The following is a 6,448-nucleotide window of genomic DNA, read 5'->3' on the forward strand; positions in this document are numbered from 1 at the left end:
AATTTAGACTCCGGTTGATAGAATTGATAAGTTTTAAACTCAATTTGTTAATTAGATTTATGAATAAAACTTGTTAAAACAAACTAACATCAATATCATATCAATATCATGCAGCGGAAAAATAAATAAGACAAGATATGATGACCTAAGAAAACTAATAAAACAAACTAGTTTTACAGTTAAAAAAAACCTAGGGGGAAACCTTCCTGAAAACTAATCCACTATAGTAAAAAAAAGTTTCAGATCTAGTACAAAACCTGTGTCCCTAAACTCTACAATCCCTGTAAATGAACTTATAATAGAAACTTTCTACCGCTTTAGAACCTCTGAACTCTTAAATATATGAACGTCACCCTTTGATGCACGGATCCCAATACTGACTAACTCCTTTGCACGAATCTCAATACGTGACTCAGTCACTAACTTGAGGAAGAAGAATGTTGGCTGCAAAGTTCTTCACTGCATCAATAATGAAAATTAAGAAGCACTTGGTTACAAAACCCTAAGGCATAAAGACGCAATAACTTCTTTTAGAGAGAATAAGGTTTCGGTCACCTTTTACATGTATTCTCCTTATATTCTCATGTGTGACGCCCTCTAAAATAAATCTTATATATGTCTAGGGTTGTGAGGAAAAAAAAAACCCTATACATACATGTCAGTATGGGCCGAAAATCAGATCTGAAAATCTGAATTTCGTAAAACTCAATAGATACAACTGTCAAGACTTCGATAAATAGCTATCTGTCGAGCTTTAATGAATCAGCTCTTTTTCACTTGTTTCTTGGACAGATTTGCATAGCTTCAATACTAGACTTGAACTCTTATTCTTTGAATTATTAAATACATCCTAGATCTACCTAAATATAAGTAAAGTGCATTTTGTCAAAGGATTAACCAATTACATAAAATATGTCCTTAATACATATCAATCACAATCTTCATTATTATTATAAACGCAAGAAAAAATAGACCGAAAGAGTTTGGACACATAAGGGCTCGTTTGATTTTACCATAACTCAGTTTTCATGACTCATAACTCAAACTCATAACTCATAACCCAAACCTTACTTTATTTCAAAAACTCCAAAACTATTGTTTGGTCACATAACTCACCTTTTGCCACCATAACTCATATTTTAGAAACTGAAAACACCAAAATTCTGTTTTCAGTTTCCATCATTCATCACTCAAATTTTTGAGTTTTGAGTGATGGAAACATCACCCAAAAACCAAGCCAAACAAGATTTTTTTGGTAGGACCTACGTATTTTGGAAACTCAGTGATGAAAACTGAGTAATATTACTCAAAACTATGGTGATCCAAACAAGCCCTAATAATCTCTAAAATAGAAGATGACAATCTAGATGATCAAACATATCAGCCACAAACACCCCCTCCCTCCCCAAAAAAAAACAAAAAACAAAAAACAAAATCCAAACAGAAAATGAATTAATTAAACAAAAATTTAAAACAATCTTCAACATCTTATCCCAAATGTCCACGTAAACTTCAAATTACTCAATCAAAACCCCATAATCCTAAAATCTAAACCTAGAAACCAATAGAAAAAGAACATGGGCAAATCTTCAATCAGGTCAAATACAAAGTAAAACACATTTATAACAACCAAAAATCCAAAGAGGAAAACAAAGAACATTTTTTTTTCTACTTAAGATCTAGTAAAAATCCATACATACCTCAAATTACAAACTGAAAAGGTCTTCCATCTACAGACTTCAATTTTTTTCCAACTCAAACTTTCTTTTCAAATGAACTACTTTCAATGCAATTATAAGTGATTTCCTATCTTTGATGTCATCACAGAAACGAAAATACCAATGCCTCCAAGACTTCTTCACTGGTAAGGTGAAACACTCCAAAACCCCACAACAAACCCAAGTCCGATGCTAATGTAGAATTATAACCTTTCATAATCATCTTCATCTTGTTTGTCTTCAATACTACCACTGGTAATAGTTGGGCTATCAAATGTTTCATCTCCTCGACACTTGGATGGAAGAGGAGACCCACACGATGAAGGGTTGCCCTTGTATATGGATGCATCATTTAGTGTTTGGAGTTGATTACCAGATGGAGTTTTTCCTATCAAATTGTTGAAAGACAGGTTCAAGTGTGCCAAGAAAGTCAAGGAAGACAAACTTTTAGGAATCGGTCTAGAAAGACTATTATTCGAGAAATCAAGTGTTTCCAGCCATCGCATGTTTCCGATGTTCTTAGGAACAATTCCAATTAGATGATTCATTGAGAGGTTTAGTGTACCCAATCCTACTAGCCTTGTTAGTTCATCAGGAATTTCTCCCGTTAAACTATTCCCTAAAGGATCAATGTTGTTAACAAATCTGAGAGTGGAACCATATTCAAGCTCTCTTCCTTTTGTCACCACGATTAATTTTTCAAAATAGGATTGATAACCAAAGTACCCAATGGTGTTGTTGCTATAAGTCAAAGTAGTCAAATTGTCTATACAATCTGGAATGCCCCTGAAAAGATTGTTTTGTGCAAGATCCAAGACATGAAGAACCGAAAGATTGCACCATTGTCGAGAAATGATTCCACCAAATAGATTTGACCGTAGTCGTATTATGTAGATGCCTGATCCTATCCACGAAGGAAGGTTCCCTGAGAAATGATTCTCACCAAGATCAATGCTGATAAGAGAACAATTTTGTAAGGAAGAAGGAAATTCTCCATAAAAATTGTTGTTGCTCAACACTAATAAAAAAAGGGTGCTCAAGAAACCCATTGAGCTCGAAATTTTTCCAGATAAGTTGTTGTATGCAACATCCACAACCTTTTGGTATTGTGAGTGTGAATCATTCCAATTATTAGGGAGCTCCCCTGAAATTTGATTGCTCCTAAGGTTAAGTATAATAAGATCATTCATTTTCCAAATCGAAAAGGGAATTTTACCATCTAAGAGGTTCTCCAAGAGATCTAATGTTTGTAAATGTGGCACTAGATCGCCAATATTTGATGGGATATTGCCCGAAAATAAATTTCTTTTCAAATATAGCTGGGTTATATTAGAAAACAAAAGTGGAATAAGACCCTTAAAGCGGTTATAGCTTAAATCAATAAAAAAAACATATGGATATAATAATTGGTGTGGTAACTTCCCCATGATCTGATTGTTGGATAAATCCAAGTAATTGGGTTGAGAAGATATCTTAGAGAACCATTCCGCAGGAATAGTGTCTAAGATTGCAGTGTTTCTAAGGTTGACAAACTTAAGCTCACTTTGAACTTGAAGCCATACAGGAAATCTGGGGCCAACAACACTACTTTCTAGTTGAAGCTCTTTGAGCCTAAAAGGAGGAACCTATTCATATGCCGCATTGAATACTAGGGACTGGTTTTTTTCAGTGTTTAGTATAAAATCTTCTAGTCTTGTGAGATTCATCAAATGGGCTTCAGTAATGACACCTTCCCAGGAATTGTTGTCAAGGAGCAAAGTGACTAACTCTAAGAGTTGTCCAATACTTTTAGGAATGGTTCCATTCATCTCATTATAAGAAAGGTGCAACAGGTGCAAGGATGACAAATTGTCAATAGATGCTAGAATTGAACCCCCAAAAAAGTTGTATACCAAAGAGAGTTGTCTTAAGCTTCCAAATATCCCTAATGAACCAGGAATTTTTCCAATCAGCTTATTAGAATGCAAAGCAAGGGACTCCAGGTTATTGTTCAAGCAAGTCGAGAAATTACCTAAAAACCCATCAATATTGCCGCTAAAATTGTTCTCTGAAAGATCTAGAGTCTTTAATTTACAAAGATTTCCAAAACAGCTTGGCAATTGGCCTGTGATGTTTTCATTTCCATGCAAATCAAGGCGCTCAAGTTTTCCTACGTTCACAAAATCATATGGAATGGTACCTTGTAACTTACTCATGCCAAGATCAAGTTTTGTGAGGCTGGTAAGATTAAACGACCACTGTGGTATTGAAGAGTAAAATTCATTGTTCCATAAATCAAGGGCAAAAAGAGAGGTGAAATTAACGAAAGGAAGGGAAGAAAATAGACTGTTTGTTTGATTATTACTGGGTTCTTCCGGTATATTTGCCCATTCAATTTTTCTTTTTAGGTGAAAAAATCATTTTGGTCCTTACATTTTAGTAGCAGTCAATTTAGCCCCTATTATTTTTAACTTGCAATCAATTTGGTCCATACTGTTAACTCACTCACGAAAAAAAAAACCAATAGTGTCCATTAAAAAGAAAAAAGAAAATAATAGTTATTTGTCAAGTGACCAGGGCTATTTCCATAATTCCATTATAAAAAAACTTTAAACTAAACCGCACGCATAAGGCAAAACCATTGTTTACGCTTTGGAAAGAAAAACACTCATGCACAAACAATTCTTGTGGAAAAACTTTCATCATTGACCAGATTATTCTGTGACTGTAAAATCTTCCAAATGAGTGATCCCATCCCACCGATTAATATCCATCCTCAAACATGGCTTTCGTTTCATAGAAATGAATTCTAATTTGAAATTATAAAGTATCCTATCATCATATGAGACATCATTTAGTTATATTGCAAAATAGAATGTATTATGATATAAACTCAAATTCCCAATAATTGGGCTTCCAAGTCATAGCCAACGTGAAAAGATTTTGTACTATTCTAATGATTCTAATCACGTCAAGTCAAATTATTACATATTCGGGGTATTACCGACGCCGAGCTGGAATAAGGAAATTAGAAGAAAAAAAAAAACCAATAGTATTTATTAAAAAAGAAAAAAAAAACACTAATAGTGATTTATCAAATGGCTAGGGCTATTTCCATAATTTCATTATTACGAAAAATCTTTAAAGTATACCGCATGCACAGATAACTGGGCATTCAATACAATTTTGTGAACCTAAGAATTCTGGAGCACCTTGATTTGAGTGGAAATCCAAACATAAGTACTGAATTGCCTAACTTCTTAAGAAATCTTTGTAAATTGAAGACTTTAGATCTCTCGTTGTGCTACTTCAGCCACAATATTGATGGATTCTTTGGTAATTTCTCGGCTTGCCTCCGCAATAGCCTGGAGTACCTAGATTTGGGTGGTAGCAAACTAGTAGGAAAAATTCCTAATTCATTAGGGACACTTAAAAGCTTGAGATACCTCAATCCCTATTGGAACTCTTTATGGGATTCAATTCTAACTTCTATTGGCAACTTGTCATCCTTGCAGGAGTTGGACCTCTCTTATATTGAGATGAATGGAACCATTCCAGAAACTTTTGGAATACTCTCAGAGCTAGTCCATTTGTATCTCTGAGAGAATTCCTAGGAAGGTGTCTTCCAATAAACTTTGCTCAAATTGTACTTGATGGAATGCTTTTATTCTTTCCATCTTACTACAAAATGGATCCATGCATTGGGTGCTGGAGGAATATGGTAGGGGTCAAAACACTTAAAGGAGTGAAATTTGATTGCTTTTATCTCATGAAAAATTATGTCCCATTTTTGTTATAGAATTATGCAAATTCTACAACAATATGGGAATTATGAATTTGAAATCATAAGAAACCTGTGGTAGAACCTACACAATCTACATTATTTGCTTTGTCAATTGAGGTAACTACCATGACCAATATATCCAATTAATTTTGTCAAATTTTTATAAGTATGCCATCTTCTCTTCAGCCTTTAGCTGATCCATCTAGATTGGTTTTGGCAAGACTATCAGTGGCGGCTTCAGGATTTTTTTTCTCGATGGTTAATAGTGTCGGAGTTAGAAATAGTCAGAAGAGAAAGTTTATTTATTTATTTTGTTTAACGAAGAAGCAATTTTTGCAAAACTTTCATAATAAAATCTAGGTGGCAAGTTGTTATAGGTATGTAAAAAAGTGATGTCAATTGCGAGTCCAGATAAAAACCAATTACAACATACCACTTAACTTTTATTGTAAAATTATTGCGAAAATATTATGAAAGTAGCACTAAAATAATTGTATTTAAGCTTATTTTAGCTAAGTTTAAAAAAAAATTAGGTTTAAGGTGTTCAAATTTTTTACTTACAGGTCAAAACAAAATAAAAAATTATATATAATATATTTATTTTTTGGCCAAGTGAGGGGGTTCAAATGAACCCCCTAGGCTAGCTATAGCGCCGCTCCTGAGGACTACATGGCTAAGTTGCAAGACACCTCAGCTTCTAGCTGGCATGGTGTTTCTGGTTGTTCGTTATGCTCTTGTAGACTTTTGAATTTTGCGTGGGCGGGAAGAAATTTGCTTTGCATATTTTTTATTATCATTGCTAAATATTAGCATTGGGGGAAAGGGGATAAAATGAATCATCTCTTGTATGTGGCTGTGGTTCTTGATCCAAGAAAGAAGTTGAGGTTTTTGAAGTTTTATTTTTCTGAAATTTATGGGATTGAAGTGGCTGATGAGATGATTGAATTGGTGAGGGGTTCCTTGGTCA

General features: G+C 34.1%; 1 pseudogene; it reads right to left on the bottom strand.

Annotated features, from left to right (window-relative positions):
* Nucleotides 1–1,739: 1,739 nt before the first annotated feature.
* On the bottom strand, nucleotides 1,740–3,913 carry LOC142634895 (receptor-like protein EIX2; annotated as a pseudogene).
* Between the last annotated feature and the right edge of the window lie 2,535 nt (nucleotides 3,914–6,448).

This window comes from Castanea sativa, chromosome 5 (assembly GCF_040712315.1).
Source record: "Castanea sativa cultivar Marrone di Chiusa Pesio chromosome 5, ASM4071231v1".
Classification (NCBI taxonomy): domain Eukaryota; kingdom Viridiplantae; phylum Streptophyta; class Magnoliopsida; order Fagales; family Fagaceae; genus Castanea; species Castanea sativa.